At 44.2% G+C, this 19093-nt stretch overlaps 1 protein-coding gene across 2 annotated transcripts in view; it reads right to left on the reverse strand.

The window, feature by feature from the left end:
* TNFAIP8L2 (TNF alpha induced protein 8 like 2) overlaps positions 1-14419 on the reverse strand; it is a 150990-nt gene extending 136571 nt beyond the window's left edge. For both annotated transcript variants that reach the window (XM_068253587.1, XM_068253586.1), the window contains exon 1: positions 14179-14419. The gene's annotated coding sequence lies outside the window, so the exon portion shown is untranslated. The remainder of the gene's footprint in view (positions 1-14178) is intronic.
* Positions 14420-19093: the final 4674 nt, after the last annotated feature.

A 19093-nucleotide genomic window follows, 5' to 3' on the forward strand; every position in this document is an offset into this window, starting at 1 on the left:
GGGCCACCATCAATCATCATCATTATTACTATTATCATTATCATTACTATTACCAGTATTGACTGTTCCTGCACGACAGGAAGAACACTAACTGATGACCGGGGTCTGATACTATTGTGGGTTAGACCTATACCATTACTGTAACTCCAACTGTTTGTGTTGTGTTGTGCGTTTTGTTTTCCTATACTATGCCTATGCCATGTGTACCACAAAGAATTCCGAGTACAGCTCTGCTGTACTTGGTGAAATAAAAATGATTCTGATTCTGAAATACTCTTACAATCACATACGCATTAAAAAATCTTGAAATAACAGTTATATTAAAAGCGATATATTAGTAAGATAATAAAATCTGAAAACTATAATTTACGCATTACAGTGGGTTGCAAAAATATTCGTCCCCCTTGAAGTTTTCCACATTTTGTCACATTACTGCCACAAACATGCATCAATTTTATTGGAATTCCACGTGAAAGACCAATACAAAGTGGTGTACATGTGAGAAGTGGATCGAAAATCATACATCATTCCAAACATTTTTTACAAAGAACTGCAAAGTGGGGTGTGCGTAATTATTCGGCCCCCTGAGTCAATACTTTGTAGAATCACCTTTTGCTGCAATTACAGCTGCTAATCTTTTAGGGTATGTCTCTACCAGCTTTGCACATCTAGAAACTGAAAACCTTGCCCATTCTTCTTTGCAAAACAGCTCCAGCTCAGTCAGATTAGATGGACAGCGTTTGTGAACAGCAGTTTTCAGATCTTGCCACAGATTCTCGATTGGATTTAGATCTGGACTTTGTCTGGGCCTTTCTAACACATAGATATGTTTTGTTTTAACCCATTCCATTGTTGCCCTGGCTTTATGTTTAGGTTCATTGTCCTGCTGGAAGGTGAACCTCTGCCCCAGTCTCAAGTCTTTTGCAGTCTCCAAGAGGTTTTCTTCCAAGTTTGCCCTGTATTTGGCTCCATCCATCTTCCCATCAACTCTGACCAGCTTCCCTGTCCCTGCTGAAGAGATGCACCCCCCCGAGCATGATACTGCCACCACCATATTTGACAGTGGGGATGGTGCGTTCAGAGTGATGTGCAGTGTTAGTTTTCTGCCACACATAGTGTTTTGCATTTTGGCCAAAAAGTTCAATTTTGGTCTCATCTGACCAGAGCACCTTCTTCCACATGGTTGCTGTGTCCCCCACATGGCTTGTGGCAAACTGCAAACGGGACTTCTTATGCTTTCTGTTAACAATGCCTTTCTTCTTGCCACTCTTCCATAAAGGCCAACTTTGTACAGTGCATGACTAATAGTTGTCCTATGGACAGAGTCTCCCACCTGAGCTGTAGATCTCTGCAGCTCGTCCAGAGTCACCATGGGCCTCTTGACTGAATTTCTGATCAGCGCTCTCCTTGTTTGGCCTGTGAGTTTAGGTGGATGGCCTTGTCTTGGTAGGTGTACAGTTGTGCCATACTCTTTCCATTTCTGAATGATCGCTTGAACAGTGCTCCGTGGGATGTTCAAGGCTTTGGAAATCTTTTTGTAGCCTAAGCCTGCTTTAAATTTCTCAATAACTTGATCCCTGACCTGTCTTGTGTGTTTTTTGGACTTCACGGTGTTGTTGCTCCCAATATTCTCTTAGACAACCTCTGAGGCCCTCACAGAGCAGCTGTATTTGTACTGACATTAGATTACACACAGGTGCACTCTATTTAGTCATTAGCACTCATCAGGCAATGTCTATGGGCAACTGACTGCACTCAGATCAAAGGGGGCCGAATAATTATGCGCACACCACTTTGCAGTTATTGATTTGTAAAAAATATGGATGGGACGAATCCACAATTTTTTTGAATCCGAATCCGAATCTGAAAAGGTTCTCGAATATCTCGAACCTTTTGAATCCCGAATCTAACGAATCCTGCACATAAGAATTGTGCGATCCGTGGTATAGTTGCCCGCAGTATAGGTAGCGAGGTAAAGGTGCCTTCAGTATAGCTAGCTAGGTATGGGTGCCTTCAATATTGGTAGCTTTCAGTATAGGTAGCAAGGTATAGGGGCCTGCAGTATAGGTAGAAAGGTATATGGGCCTTCAGTATAGGTAGCAGGGTATATGGGCCTTCAGTATAGGTAACAGGGTATATAGAGGCCTTAAGTATAGGTAGGTATGTAGGTAGGTATAGGGGCCTTTAGGTAGGTAAAGGGACCTTCAGTATAGGTAGCAGGGTATAGGGCCTTAAGTATAGGTAGGTATGTAGGTAGATATAGGGACCTTTAGGTAGGTAGGTATAGGGGCCTTTAGGTAGGTAGGTAGGTACGTATAGGGGGCCTTTAGGTGGGTATAGTGGCCTGTAGGTAGGTAGGTATAGTGGCCAGTAGGTAGGTAGGTATAGTGTCCTGTAGGTAGGTAGGTAGTTAAAGGGACCTTAAGTATAGGTAGCAGAGTATAGGGCCTTAAGTATAGGTAAGGTAGGTATGTAGGTAGGTAGGTATAGGGGCCTTTAGGTAGGTAGGTATAGGGGCCTTTAGGTAGGTAGGCAGGTATAGGGGGCCTTTAAGTAGGTAGGTAGGTATAGAGGCCTGTAGGTAGGTATAGGGGCCTTTAGGTAGGTAGGTAGGTACGTATAGGAGCCTTTAGGTAGGTAGGTAGGTATAGGAGCCTTTAGGTAGGTAGGTAGGTAGGTAGGTACGTATAGGGGGCCTTTAGGTAGGTATAGTGGCCTGTAGGTAGGTAGGTATAGTGGCCGGTAGGTAGGTATAGTGTCCTGTAGGTAGGTAGGTAGTTAAAGGGACCTTCAGTATAGGTAGCAGGGTATAGGGCCTTAAGTATAGGTAGGTATGTAGGTAGGTAGGTATAGGGGCCTTTAGGTAGGTAGGTATAGGGGCCTTTAGGTAGGTAGGCACGTATAGGGGGCCTTTAGGTAGGTAGGTATAGGGGCCTTTAGGTAGGTAGGCAGGTATAGGGGGCCTTTAAGTAGGTAGGTAGGTATACAAGCCTGTAGGTAGGTATAGGGGCCTTTAGGTAGGTAGGTAGGTACGTATAGGAGCCTTTAGGTAAGTAGGTAGGTATAGGGGCCTTTAGGTAGGTAGGTAGGTAGGTAGGTAGGTACGTATAGGGGGCCTTTAGGTAGGTATAGTGGCCTGTAGGTAGGTAGGTATAGTGGCCGGTAGGTAGGTATAGTGTCCTGTAGGTAGGTAGGTAGTTAAAGGGACCTTCAGTATAGGTAGCAGGGCATAGGGCCTTAAGTATAGGTAGGTATGTAGGTAGGTAGGTATAGGGGCCTTTAGGTAGGTAGGTATAGGGGCCTTTAGGTAGGTAGGCACGTATAGGGGGCCTTTAGGTAGGTAGGTATAGGGGCCTTTAGGTAGGTAGGTACGTATAGGGGGCCTTTAGGTAGGTAGGTAGGTATAGAGGCCTGTAGGTAGGTATAGGGGCCTTTAGGTAGGTAGGTACATATAGGGGGCCTTTAGGTAGGTATAAGGGCCTGTAGGTAGGTAGGTATAGTGGCCGGTAGGTAGGTAGGTACGTATAGGGGGCCTTTAGGTAGGTATAGGGGCCTGTAGGTAGGTAGGTAGGTAGGTAGGTAGGCGTGCCCCCGCCCCCCCCCCCGTGCCTCCTCCGCTCACCCCCACGGCCTCCTCCGTCCCCCGTGCCTCCTCACTCACCCCTGCATAAGTATCAACTCACCTGTCCAGTGGAGCGCAGAGCGGCAGACCTCGTCGTTACTTCTCGGTTCCCTCTAGTGGCCGGACCGGCTTTTACTGATGACGTCATTGTAAAAGCCGTCACTAGAGGGAACCAGGAAGTCAGCGAGAGGTCTGCCGCTCTGCGCTCCACTGGACAGGTGAGTTGATACAAAGTATGCGGGGCGGGCGGAGGAGGCGCGGGCGGGCGGAGGAGACGCAGGGGGGGTCAGAGGAGGACGAGTGCGAGCGGCGGATGCGCGGCGATGCAGCGACGGGATTCGGCATATTCGTAAAGTGGAAAATGGCGTCGGGATTCGAATCCACGCATCTCGAATATTTCCCAATATTCGCCGGATTCGTCGTCCCATCTCTAGTAAAAAATGATTGGAATCATGTATGATTTTCGTTCCACTTCTCATGTGTACACCACTTTGTGTTGGTCTTTCATGTGGAATTCCAATAAAATTGATTCATGTTTGTGGCAGTAATATGACAAAATGTGGAAAACTTCAAGGGGGCCGAATACTTTTGCAACCCACTGTATTTTCTGGTGAATGCTCCCCACATATCGATTATTTTCTGGCGAATGCTCCCCACATAACGATTATTTTCTGGTGAATGCTCCCCACATAACGATTATTTTCTGGTGAATGCTCCCCACATAACGATTATTTTCTGGTGAATGCTCCCCACATAGCGATTATTTTCTGGTGAATGCTCCCCACATAGTGATTATTTTCTGGTGAATGTTCCCCACATAACGATTATTTTCTGGTGAATGCTCCCCACATAACGATTATTTTCTGGTGAATGCTCCCCACATAGCGATTATTTTCTGGTGAATGCTCCCCACATAGCAATTATTTTCTGGTGAATGCTCCCCACATAACGATTATTTTCTGGTGAATGCTCCCCACATAACGATTATTTTCTGGTGAATGCTCCCCATAACAATTATTTTCTGGTGAATGCTCCCCACTTAGCGATTATTTTCTGGTGGATGCTCCCCACATAGCGATTATTTTCTGGTGAATGCTCCCCACATAGCGATTATTTTCTGGTGAATGCTCCCCACATAGCGATTATTTTCTGGTGAATGCTCCCCACATAACGCTTATTTTCTGGTGAATTCTCCCCACATAGCGATTATTTTCTGGTGACTGCTCCCCACATAGCAATTATTTTCTGGTTAATGCTCCCCACATAGCGATATTTTCTGGTGAATGCTTCGCACATAGTGATTCTTTTCTGGTGAATACTCCTCACATAGCGATTATTTTCTGGTGAAAGCTGCGCACATAGCAATTATTTTCTGGTGACTTGGAGGGGTGTGGGAATGTTGGGGTGGAGGGTTCTGGAGGAATGTTTGGGTTGGAGGTCCAAAAGGTGCAGTGGGTTAGAAGGTCGTTGGGGGGGGGGGTGCATACAAAAAATTTGCTATGGGGCCATAATTTCTAGCTATGCCCCTGCTTGAACATTATTAATTTATGAGAATGTGGGCTATTTTACCGATGCAAGTGCTGGTAGTCACTAAGTTCAGTCATGGTTTTTATTGTGATCTTATCATGCTCCACAAAAAGCACGTTTATTATGGTTTTCGTACTATGCTGCAGTACTACTCATACTGTGGCAGTGTTTTGTCTTAAATATTAGCATTATTCTTCTTTAAATGGTCTTTGCTGAACGTAGCAAGTTGCATTAAAAGAAAGAAGAAGTTTAAATGGAACATATATACTATAATAGATTATTGCTGAGTACATTTTTCTTTCTGTCATGGTCCTTACCAACTTACCATTGTGCCCCCCAAAACAATCTGAAGATAAAGCTCCCACTACATCCGTGTAGGAGCGCGTCCACACTTTGCACGCGCACCGACAGCCTATGCAGTAGCATAGAGCTGTTTGTATACGAAGGCAAAAATCTTGCACAAGCAGCTCCATGCTACTGTGCAGGCACGGGCCGTCTTGCATCTGCACAGTGTAGCCGTGCTCGTACACAGACAGGAGCGCTGCTGTGTGAACATGTTTGATGTGCCCTAGTTGAAAATGTTTAGAGGGTCTCATCGCTGTAACAGCAAACTCGAGGGGGGTGGGAGAAGCCTCTGGATTATCCAAAGGCTTCCCTCTACTGAGGTAAGTATATAACTTTTTCTCTAAAGTCCACTTCAGGCACAGAAAATAAATATGTCAGCCTCCATATACCTCTCCATCCATCTGATGATCTTACCATTTCAGTTTGCATATTAGCTATAGGGATAAGAGGAGCAGCTGCCCCAAGCTGCCTCATTCCCAGAGGATCCCCTTCTGTCCCTATAATACTGCCCACTCACCTGCTAGCCTGCTGTCATACCTTTTATGAGCATCTGCTTGTCTATGGGCCTGATTCACAAAGCGGTGCAAAGTGTTTGCACGCCTGTGAAAAGCCCTTTATCACGCCTAAACTCAGTTTAGGCGTGATAAAATGAAACTCGCGCGAAATTCCGTGCGCAAAGTTTTGCGTGCGCAATCGCCCGGCGCACGGTGCAGTTCGCGCGATGTGCCCATTAAACCCTATGGGCGCTGCCGATTGCGCGCGCAAAACTTTGAGCGCGGGACTTTGCGCGCGATAAAGAGCAAAAGCGGTGCTAACTCAGCAGTGCACGGCTTATCACGCCTAAAGTCTTTTAGGCGTGATAACTGAGTTATCACCGCTTTGTGAATCAGGCCCTATGTGTGCGCATGTAAAACTGGCCTTCCTTTTATGATACTGGCAATCAAAGAATTGTGTGTGTCCATGCCACTCTGCTATCTATTTAAACCTCACTCCAAGCTTTTCTGAGCAGCTACCTGAGCTATAGCTGGAGACTTATTGCTGCCTTCTGCCCATTACCTTACCTGCATCTTGCCAGCCATCTGCCTGTTTATTGATTTACACCTATTGATATCAGCCTGACCTTACATTTTGGCTTAATTTCCAACCCTGCTAGTCTGCTGCTTGCCCTGACTCTTGGCCTGAAACTGACCTCATTCTGTGAACTTCCTTCCTCTCTCTACTGTGATTTACATCTACATCTGATCTCTGTGCCACCAGCAGGGTGATCTTATGGGCCATGACCTGGAAGTCACTTGAAGCAAAGTGCTCCACAGACCATGAGGGGTAGTGGGCCATCAACCCCTTTGGGAAACCCTGGTGTGATTACTTAATTCCGCGCCCTGGGAAAGCTTGCGCCAACAAAACGTGTCAGTGTCAACAGTGCCGCAAGCTACTATCGGCCTACTGATTGTTCTGCCTAAACCCTCTGGGGGCTGGTGCACACCAAAAACCGCTAGCGGATCCGCAAATGCTAGCAGTTTTTAAAGCTGTTTTTCAGAGCGATTCAAGGCAGGATTAGAGATATTTTCTAAACATGCCTAGCGTTTTTTGGAGCGTTTTTGTGTAGCAGATTTTATATTTTGTTACAGTAAAGCTGTAACTGAACAGGTTCTGTAACAAAACCGCGATCTAGCGTTTTTCAGAGCAGTTTCCCACATTCCTATACTTTACATTGAGGCAGAAACGCCTCAGAAATCTCAAAAATGCTGCAGGACCCGAGTTTGCGTTTGGGGGGAAAACAAGCCACTCTGGTGTGCACCAGCCCTTTGAAATACATTAGCCAGGCGGTTTTCTACCCCCAAGCGTTTTAAAAAATGCTCAGAACCACTCTTGGGGCTTGAGTCACTAAACCGTGATAACTCAAATATCACACCTTATGAAAAGATATCACACCTTATAAAAAAATATTACACCTTATCAAAGTTAACATGCCTTATCAGAGTAGCATAGCGAGTGCTACAAACCCACAGGGGCTCAGGGCAGGATGAGTGCCATTGCCAATTAGCAGGCATAAGTTTGTAGCGCTCATTATGCTACCCTGATAAGGCGTGCTAACTTTGATAAGGTGTGATATCTTTGAGAAGGTCTGATATCTTTTCATAAGGTGTGATCTTTGATAAGGTGGGGTATTTGAGTTATCACAGTTTAGTGAATTAAGCCCCTGGTGTGCACCAGCCCTAATGCAGAGTACTGAAGCAAGGGAAGCATAATTAATACAGTTATAGTTGCCTGTTTTGTTTCAGTGTCTGTGGGCTCCTTTAGCAACCAGGTCTGGAGGTTAATCTGACAGTCCTGACAGGTTTTGGACTAGTCAATCTTCTCATAGGGGTTTTCTTTATTTTCAAAAGCACTTAATAAATAGCATTTGCTCAGTCCAACTCCCAGAATAGTTTGCAAGCAAGTAGGGATGCTGATTGGAATCTTAATTGTATTTATGTATATATCCTTTACAGGGAGAGCTTTTGCAAAGGATAAAGGAAATGGGTACAGGAAATGCTAAGACCTTCCACGAGGAGATGGACTATTTATACTGCTTAGTGTAGGTGACAACAACACAGGAAAAAAGGTAATTTTTAGTGCATTATACTCAGGGAGATATGTACATAATGTATGTGTTTACATGTGTTAAGTATAATGAGCCACCTGCATGCTCCTGATACTTCTTAAATTATCCTTACCCGGAGGCACTCCCCCTAAGAGAGGTTCAGTAATTGTGTGTGTGAAATTGACAGTGGAGCTGTCAATCACCGTCACGTGGACTGGAGCGTACTGCGCAGGCGTAAGAGTTCTGCGCTTGCACAGTACGCTCCGGTCCACGTGGCGGTGATAGACAGCGCCGCTCGCACAGGCGCAGTACAGACCGACTTCCAGGTCGGCCTGACGTCATCGCCGGGACCGGGAGGCAGCGGCGGCGAACGGCTGACGGCAGAGCTGCGGCGAGGGACATGCTGGGAGCTTGAGGCTGGATGAAGCCCCAGGTAAGTAGCACTTATTTTGCATAGAAATGGCTGATAACTCCTTTAAGTAACCAGTGGTCAGTGGTATAGCAAAAGGGGTTGCAGAGGTTGCAACCGCATCGGGGCCCCTTGGGCTGGAGGGGTCCTACCACAAATACAATATTAGCTCTCTGTTGGTCCTGTGCTGGTAATAATCACTTTTATAGATGCTTTAAATAGTGGAAATCATTAACAAAATTGTTTTCTATCCACTTCTTGCACTTCTGACACTGTGGTTTCCTTGGCAGGTCTTGGTGCACCGTATGAATTGTTACGTATAGAGTGCTTGGGGGGTCCAATGTAAAACTAGCATCGGGGCCCAAAGCCCCTTAGCTACGCCGCTGTAAGTAACACGTATCAGTGTGTGATATGCAGGAACATCAGAGAGTGCTTAGACAGCACCATCTGTGGGGCTCACTAATGTGCTGTGCAGCAGTGTGTTCTGACAATGCAAGGCTCCAATCACTTTGAGCCCAATGCAGTGCTGTCCCATTCAGTATAGTTGAATGGGGTTAGCTCTGCAACAGAGAGCAATGCAGGTGACAGTGACAGACGTTTCTGTAAAAGCATGGCCACCTGCAGAGAAATGTGATAGTGTGCCCAGGCCCTTAATATGTTGATTGGAGTTGAAACTCTATGTTTCTTGGTGGAGGTGCTGCTAATTGTGAAGTCTGGTGCACACACTGCTGAATTCTGTTTTGGGTAACATGCTTCCTGCTTAAAGAGACTCCGTAACAAAAATTGCATCCTGTTTTTTATCATCCTACAAGTTCCAAAAGCTATTCTAATGTGTTCTGGCTTACTGCAGCACTTTATACTATCACTGTCTCTGTAATAAATCAACTTATCTCTCTCTTGTCAGACTTGTCGGCCTGTGTCTGGAAGGCTGCCAAGTTCTTCAGTGTTGTGGTTCTGCTATGAACTCACCCTTCCAGGCCCCTCTCTGCACACTGCCTGTGTGTTATTTAGATTAGAGCAGCTTCTCTCTTCTTTCTTATCTTTTACAAGCTGGATAAATCGTCCTCTGAGCTGGCTGGGCTTTCACATACTGAGGAATTACAAACAAGGGCAAAGCTGTTTGCAGGAAGAAAAGAGCAGCCTGAAACTTCAGTGCATGGGGGAAAGAAACACACAAATGATCTCTTGAGATTCAAAAGGAATGCTGTATACAGCCTGCTTGTGTATGGATGTATTTTCTATGTGTGGACATACTGTACATCAACCTACTTCCTGTTTTGGTGGCCATTTTGTTTGTTTAGAAACAAACTTTTTAAAACTGTTTTTAACCACTTTTAATGCAGCGAGGAGCGGCGAAATTGTGACAGAGGGTAATAGAAGATGTCCCCTAACGCACTGGTATGTTTACTTTTTAGCGATTTTAACAATACAGATTCTCTTTAAAGTGTACCTAAGATGAATAAATGGAAAACATTTATACTTACCTGGGGCTTCCTCAGCCAGCTTCAGGCCGTGGGCTCCCTCGCCATCTCTCCAGGCTGCTCTGGTCCCCCACTGGACAGCCCAGTACTACTAACAAGTCACAAATTCGTAAATGTTGTTTATTTGCTAGTATTGTACTTTTTATGCAGAATTATAGATAAGTACTAATCTGTCTCTGTAATGCTGGCTATTGTAAAATATTTTGTTTTCGCAAATCACAAATGTGTTGCTGAACTAATGATTTGGTACAATTTCCACTGAAAAATACATGGTGACAGAGATCAGTGCAGGACAGGGGCATTAGCACTTGCAGCACTAGGTTATCCTGTTCAAATCTGGACCACGACGCTATCAGCGTGAAGTTTGTATGTTCTCATTGTGATTTAATTGGCATTACATTTTCTTCTCAAATGCTAAATCATACTGTTAATCCATTAGCAGCTTCAATAGAATCTTGTTTGAGATAAGTGCACTGCTTTTGACCTCAGTCGACAGAACTTATACTGTAAATTCTTTGAATGCTTTGATCTCTCTCCCTAGCAAAAATATAGAAACTGAAAACAAAAGTCCTCTTCTGTTGTCTCACACTGCCCCCTAGTGACAAATGGCCATAAATACACATTACAGTAGAACAAGACAAGACAAATAACATTTATATTGCACTTTTCTCCTGGTGGACTCAAAGTGCTTAAGCTGCAACCACAAGGGCATGCTCAGTAGATAGTAGCAGTGTCAGGGAGTCTAGACCAGAACTCCTAATTAGAAGCAAGGAAATGTAACAAAGAAATAAAAAAAATGTGCTAAAATAAATTGGCCTGGAGCACTTGCAAGCCTCTAAATACATGGGGCTCGATTCACTAAAGCGTGATAACTCAGTTATCATGTGTAAAGGGTTTGCATGTGCAAACGTGCGTGTAAAGGCTTTGCATGTACAAACGCGCGTGTAAAGGTTTTGCACGTGCAACGTATCATTATCACGTACTAAGTATCATTATCACGTGCTAAGTATTATTATCACGTGAAGTCACAGCAAATCACGCAAACGGAATGTAGATCATGAATTATTACTGTATACAGTACATAAAGTGATGTGCATTAAACTTTGCGCGTGCCGTATTACATTAACGCACATGTTAATGTAAGCACCATTGCTGATTTCATTTCCAAACTCTATCTTTTGATCGTGCAAAGTGCCGTTGTTTTTGAATGGCATTCTGCACTTAGCGCGTGAAGGGTTACGCCGTTCGCGTGATAAAACTTAACACACAAACGGTGGAAACTGTTTACGCGCACAATGCTTTACACGCACGTTTGCACATGCAAAGCCTTTACACGTGATAACTTAGTTATCACGCTTTAGTGAATAGAGCCCATTGTGCACGTGAACAGTTTCAACCATTCGCAAGTGCGGAATGCCAATGAAAACTACGGCGCTTCGCACGATCAGAAGATAGAGTTTGGTAATGAAATCAGCAATGGTGCTTACATTAACATGTTAATGTAATAAGGCATGTGCAAAGTTGCCTGGCAGTCAAGCTGAACTCTTTAGCAGTGGCGTAACTAAGAAGTTTGGTGCCCCGGTGCAAGTTTACATGAGGTCTCAAGCAGTGCTGGGCCGAAATTACGCATGAGCGTAATTACGCATCGTAATTCAATGTAAATTTACGCGTAAGCGTTACGCGTAACTTACGGTCTTACGCGTAATTATTTACGCGTAAGACCGTAAGTGGTATCGTAATTACACTGTCTACCGTAATTGCTAGGCATGCGTAATTTTACGAACACTTACGCGTAATTTTACGCGTAATTACTAACGTAAAATCTCCCATTTTCTAAGAGTAGCCAATCAGTCAACATCCTAAGCAACCAATAGTATCTTCTCCCGCCCTTCAGTATAAGCGTACGTTTTGACGCATACGAATGATATGTACGCAATAACTGTCACATTGACGGCTATTGCGTACATATCGGCCGCATGCGTAAAAAAATACGCATTAATGGGCATTACGGCACTACGCGTAACATTGTAGTGTAAGCGCCTTCATTACGGTATCCTTACGCGTAATTGCGTAAGTTTACACGTAATTACAGTGATGTACCGTAGATAATTTCCTACGCCGTAACCGTAATTGCGTAATGCGTAATAGCGTAAAATTACGCGTAATGATCCGTAAGCGTAGATTTTTCCATTACGACCAGCACTGGTCTCAAGCACTCGGGAGCCCCAAAACATACCATGGACAGCTGCAGTGTCAGAGAGGTGTAATCAGAGTAAAGGTGGCCACTAACGGTCCAATTTCTAGCGAAAAATGGTTTGAACGATCAGAAATTCTGATCGGATTGGTTGTAAATAATCTCCGTTGAGGGGCACAATCGATTACGAACGATTATAAAAATAGTCGTCCGATTGGCTTTTCGTCAAACCAAAATTTGGAATATCTTGTTGGTTGTGATAGCTAGGAAGCAAAGATTGGTTCGTTGATGGTGTAGTGAACTATTTTTCTTCCGATCAGAATTATCATAGTTACATAGTTATTTGGGTTGAAAAAAGACATACGTCCATCGAGTTCAACCAGAGAACAAAGTACAACACCAGCCTGCTCCCTCACATATTCCTGTTGATCCAGAGGAAGGCAAAAAACCTTACAAGGCATAGTCCAATTAGCCCCAAAAGGGAAAAAAATTCCTTCCTGACTCCAGATGGCAATCAGATAAAATCCCTGGATCAACATCATTAGGCATTACCTAGTAATTGTAGCCATGGATGTCTTTCAACGCAAGGAAAGCATCTAAGCCCCCTTTAAATGCAGGTATAGAGTTTGCCATAACTATTTCCTGTGGCAATGCATTCCACATCTTAATCACTCTTACTGTAAAGAACCCTTTCCTAAATAAATGACTAAAACGTTTTTCCTCCCTGCGCAGATCATGTCCTCTAGTCCTTTGAAAAGGCCTAGGGACAAAAAGCTCATCCGCCAAGCTATTATATTGCCCTCTGATGTATTTATACATGTTAATTAGATCCCCTCTAAGGCGTCTTTTCTCTAGACTAAATAAACCCAGTTTATCTAACCTTTCTTGGTAAGTGAGACCTTCCATCCCACGTATCGTGTTGCCCGTCTGTGCACCTGCTCTAAAACTGCAATATCTCTTCTGTAATGTGGTGCCCAGAACTGAATTCCATATTCCAGATGTGGCCTTACTAGAGTTAAACAGGAACAATATTATGCTAGCATCTCGAGTTTTTATTTCCCATTTAATTATCTGATCGTTTGAATAATTTTTTGCTAGAAATTGGACCGTTAGTGGCCACCTTAATGAAATAGCTTGGTGAGGATTACCACTATTCAATGCACATATTGAGATGTTCATTATCAGCATAACACCAATAAAAAGCTAATAAGATGGACGAAGGATGGCCCCTAGTGGGCCCCCCGGCTCAAATACTAATGCAGCCAAAGAGCATTAGCATAGCAATAGGGGATAGAGAGTTTGCGACTGCAAACTCTCTATCCCCTATTGCTATGCTAATGCTCTTTGGCTGCATTAGTATTTGAATTAAACACCTGAAACAAGCATGTGGTTAATCCAGTCAGACTTCAGTCAGAAACAACTGATCTGCATGCTTGTTCATAGTCTATGGCTAAAGGTCTTAGAGGCACGGAATCAGCAGGACAGCCTTTCAACTCGTACTGTAAATATGGCAGCCTCCATATCCCTCTCAATTCAGGTGTGCTTCAAAAGTATAGAACTCAGCACAAAATGTTTTTTAAATGTCAACAATGACAATTTGTTATTTATCTCATTTCTATTACTTCAAATGTACTTTAAGGGCCCATTCACACTTGCTGATTGCAAAACGCTAGCGATTTTGCTAGCGTTTTGCTCTGACGTTTTTTGTCGATTAACCATTCACACCTGGCGATTTTTTAGTGATTGCGTTTTGTGCTTCTATAGCACTAAAACACGGTCGCAGGGAAATCGCCTGAAAATGGTGCAGGCTACGCGTTTGCGTTTAGCGTTTTTGGGTGATTTGCGGCTATTAGCGCAAATCGCCCAAATGAGAACGGGCCCATAGACTTTTATTACCCTAGCGCTTTGAAAAGCACTAGCGTTTGAGCGTTTTGCCGAAATCGCCGGCAAAACGCTTAAGTGTGAATGGGCCCTACAGAACTTTTTTAGTTTGTTTCAGAAATAAAAGTTACTAACCTTGTTGCATTTATTTTTTTTCTTTCTGTAGCTTTGGAAGAAGAAGATGGGGATGTCTTGATGTGGAAGGTGGGGCTGTAGTGGGGCTGTTGAGGTGATCAGGGGCTCCACCTGCCCCACAAGGTAATCCTGCTTGTTTGATGATGTGTAGGTTTCAGATGCAAACATCTATCGATCTCAGTACCTATCTATTTTTCTCCGGGAAATAATGGACAGGTTTGTTTGTCCAGTGTCTCTGGGCCTTCCAGGCTGGAGCAAGCTGGGAAATTCCCCACCCCAATCACAGGAAGCCTCCCAACTGTCCCAGAGCTGCAAAAACTTCCACAACAACTTTAACAAACTTATCTGCTGCTGAAAAGGGAGTTGCTGAATCAGCAGCCACTGCAGCCTGTGAACAGAGCTTTTTCAGACCAAGCACATCTCCTAGTTTGTTTATTTATGAAAAGGTGAAGCAGACCTTCGTTCAGCCTGGACTCATCTCACATCCGACTTGAAAACTATTAATGGGGCATATTTGCTGACATTTACCATAAATATTTACGATGTTTATTTTTTTGTTGAAATTATTATTTCATTAATTATCAATAGTATCACTTGTCAGTTACAACAATGTATCAATAATATAACATTTTGCAAACTAGGGAGTTAAAACACTTAGGTTCAAGTTGACCCATAGGGAAATATAGAAAATTCCTTCACCTGTACTGTGCATCAGTTTTGCATTGCGGTAAAGCTGAGAGCATCTGATTTAGTGTAAACCAGCCCTTATATGGTGCTTACACATTAGGAGGTGCATAGCAGCAAAAGTAAGGCAATATACAGCAATACCATGATACATTAGGAGGTAGCAATCTACCATGTTTTTAGACCATAAGACACACTTTCTCTCAGAAGTAAGGAGAAAAATTCAGTGTGTCTTATGGACCAAATACAGAGTTTCCAATTTATGAAAACCTGCCAATATGAATGGCTACCTATCCATCGAAATTACCTGTTGGGGACTCCCTGTCCTCCCTGTGCAGCAGCATGTGTTGCACCTGCTCCGGGCACCTCCACGCAATGTGCGATGTCTTTTCTCCCTCCTGAGTTCTCCTAATGTCTGTCATGTGTAATGACGCAATCAGGAGAAGCTGGCAATAGGAGGGAGGGAGAGAATACATTGTTCATTGCATGGAGTTGTCTGGAGCAGGTGAGACACACTGCTGCTTCCCTTCGCATATACTTTGCATGAGGCTGGGGAACACAGGATAAGAGGGGCACACAAGAGGTACAAGGGGGATACAAAGGGGACACAAGGGGTACAAAGGGGACACAAGAGGTACAAGGGGTGCACAAGAGGTACAAGGGGTGCACAAGAGGTATAAGGGGGATACAAAAGGTTCAAGGACATAATAATTGGGAAGGATTTGGATAAGAAGATCCACAAGACGCTCCTGCACAATGGAAGCACCAGATTTAGTATATTTTTTCCACTGGTTTTGTCTGCTAAACCTAGGTGCATCTTATTGTCAGGATCTTTTTATGGTCCGAAAAATTCAGTACTTTAAAAATTAGGAGCAATAAAAGATTCCATTTAAAGATATGGCAAAGTTGGTGAAAGAGAGTTAGCATATCTTCATAAAGTAGACATCAATTTTTCATGAATTTTATTTAACGCGCAGCAGTTTTTTTTTAATTTTTTTTTTTTAAATCATGTAGCTAGCCTAACACTAGCTACATGATAGCCGCTGAGCAGCGGCACCCCCCACCCCCTCTGATCACCTCCGGCAATCAGGCCCATCCCGTTCTGAATGGGATTTCCATAAGGGCTTCCCCCGTCGCCATGGCGACAGGCGCGATGAGGTCACCGACGTCATGGACTTTGTGACGTCAGAGGGAGTCCCGATCCACCCCTCAGCGCTGCCTGGCACTGATTTGCCAGGCTGCCCAGGGGTCTCGTGGGGGACACCCTCTAACGCGGCGAGCGGCGGCGAATCGGCGGCGATCGGTGAGTTCACGCAGCTAGCAAACTGCGTGCAACAACAAAAAAAATTATGTAAATCGGCCCAGCGGGGCCTGAGCAATCCTCCTGCGTGGCATAGCCCGAGCTCAGCTCTGCAGACGATGCGTCTCATGGCTCTAGGCCACTGCTTCAGGTAAAATACAGTCACTTTGGAAGGTAAAGGGTAATGCTCAAAAACTACTACTGTATACATCAGGTATAACTTGACAGACAACTCATTAAACTCATCTCTAAAGACCTTCAGGAGAGGAGTCTGCTGAGATCTCAGAAAATATGGCATATGGCATCAACTTCTAGCTGAACCATTATTTATAAGGCTGCTTAAACAGACCATAAATAATAATCATAATAATCCGAACATTTGTATAGCGCTTTTCTCCTGTTGGCAAATGGTTAAAGGACACCTGAGGTGAAAATAAATTAATGAAATAAACAATTGTATCTATCCTCTTTCTCCTAAAAATGTATTTTTAAGATATATCAGTTTTATTTTATATTTAAATCTACTTTTTAAGTTTTTACTGTTTTATTGTTTTTGCTTAATGGCACATTCATTGAAATATGCCAGAGCTAAAATCTATGAACTATTGAGCCTTTTTATCTCTTTCCTGCTCTCAGAAGCCATTTTCTGCTAGGAAAGTGTTTTATAGTTGTAATTTCTTATCAGTGAGGGTCACACTATAGTCTGACCCAGTTTGTGACTCCGACAAGAAATGCCATTTACATACCTGATGTTTAACTCTTTCAGGCAGAGAACGAAAAAAAGAACACAGCATACTTATTTGTGTGCTAGGTACTGCACATAGACATGTGATTCGGAGGCAATTTCATATCACAGCAAGTACTGGCGTGCATCTCCAAGACGCATGCCTGCTCTAGTGGAAAGGGGCACTTAAAGGAACTGTAACGATCGGTGTAGCACAGAGAGGGTCTGATTACCGGTGAACTGCAGTATCACCGAGAATACAGAATATACCCGATTATTGGTGATCTGCAGTATCACCGATAATCAGATATATCTACTAACCTCTAGACACCTGAGATTACAAGTGAGTGTTAGATGCAACAGTATACTTTGAGTACTGCACAGAAGTATGTTCCTTCCGATGGCCTAGACTCTCCCGGGGGAGGAGCTAGGCTGAGAGTAGGAAGGACAGAGCATGAGTGACACCAGAGAGAGGGTGTCACTAACAGATCTGGGAACTGCCTCTAACAGTAAGGCCAGTTCTCGAGGTCGGCAAGCCAGGTCGTTAACACACAGACAGATAAGGCCGCCATGTTAGACACGGAAACAGCCGCCTCACTCTGAGCACTTGCGGCGGCTTTTCCGCGTTTCCTCACAGAAACACTATCGATTAACATGGTTTTTTTCTTCAATTGAAATAGGGATTGTTTGGGAAGTGCTGCTAAGTACTGGTATATACATTTTAATGCTTATCTCTTTGTTTACTGTTATCAAATTCCTTTCACACTTACTGACACCAAAACTGACAGGCCAGTGAACCATGAGGGGAAGGGGGATTTCCTCACACTACATCTATTAATCCTGATTTATCTGTCTGCAGAGAGCAGAGTATCTTATGTGCAACATAAACATTTGTAATTGTGTGTGAAACCTGACACCAGAGTCTTTTCATATACGGTAACTTTGCAGTCTGACATGGAAAAGAAACGTGTAATATTGAAACAGAGAACAAAAGAAACACTTTTGCAAATGAAACATTCCAAAATCTACACACAATGAATTAAAGCTTTTGCCTCTGATATTTAACATAACAAGTAGGAAATTACTTACACAGCTACTTAGATATTATTTGTACATTGTCATTTTAGAACACTTGGTTTGAGAGTGTTCCTTTAATAGAATATCAAGACAGGGTGTAAAAGTATGCTTTTACTTATCTGGGCCCTCTTCCAGCCCCCTGTAGTCTTCTTGACGGTCCCTTGCTGTCTTCCCGGTCCCCTTCATTGACTAGCTTGCAGCCCCTGTAAAGTCAGCATGTCAGCTGCGTCACGCACTACAGCGAATGTGCTGACCTGGCATTGCACTTCCTGAAATGCCCTTCCATAGCAGGTAGTGTTCTTCACATGCGCAGTTATGAGTCTTGGTAAACTGCGCAAGCACAAGACGCTCCTGGCTACGAGAGTGCGTTTCAGGTGGTGCGCCCCTGGGTCAGCGCATGTGCAGTAGTGCGCGAACCCAGCCGACACGCCAGTGGTGTATTTAGAGATTATGGGGCCACATAGCAAAACCGTCATGAGGCCCTCGGATGTAGGCACTCTTAACCAATGCCACATTACCCTACCCTATGGATTTGAGTTAATTGGGCAATTTACATTCTCATGCAATCAACACTACACATAATTGATGGGCACTGAGACAAAGTTTGAGGGTGGAGGAACAAGACAAAGTTAATGGTGAATACATTAAGTACCACCTTTGCCCCCTATGCTCCAGGGCACATAGCAGGTGCTATGACTATTGCTATGCCCCTGCGACATGCTAACTCTACTGGGGCTGAAAGCAGACCAACAAAGGGGGACCGGGAGCACAGCAAAGGACCTTCTAGACTACAGGGGACTGGAAGAAGCCCCAAGAAAGTAAAAGCATACCTTTTCACCCTACCTCGGTATTCCTTTAAGGCTTGTGTACATGAAGTTAGTGTTGGGCGAACAGTGTTCGCCACTGTTCGGGTTCTGCAGAACATCACCCTGTTCGGGTGATGTTCGAGTTCGGCCGAACACCTGATGGTGTTCGGCCTTTTAAGTTCGGGTTCGTCCCGAACTACTGAATGGCCGCCGAACAGGGCCGAACAGGGCCCCTGTTCGGCCGAACAGGGCCCTGTTCGCCCGAACATGCCGCAATACGGCCCCCCTATGGGGTCGCAGGCATAAGGGGGGAGCATGCCCCGA

This window comes from Hyperolius riggenbachi, chromosome 9 (assembly GCF_040937935.1).
Source record: "Hyperolius riggenbachi isolate aHypRig1 chromosome 9, aHypRig1.pri, whole genome shotgun sequence".
NCBI lineage: Eukaryota > Metazoa > Chordata > Amphibia > Anura > Hyperoliidae > Hyperolius > Hyperolius riggenbachi.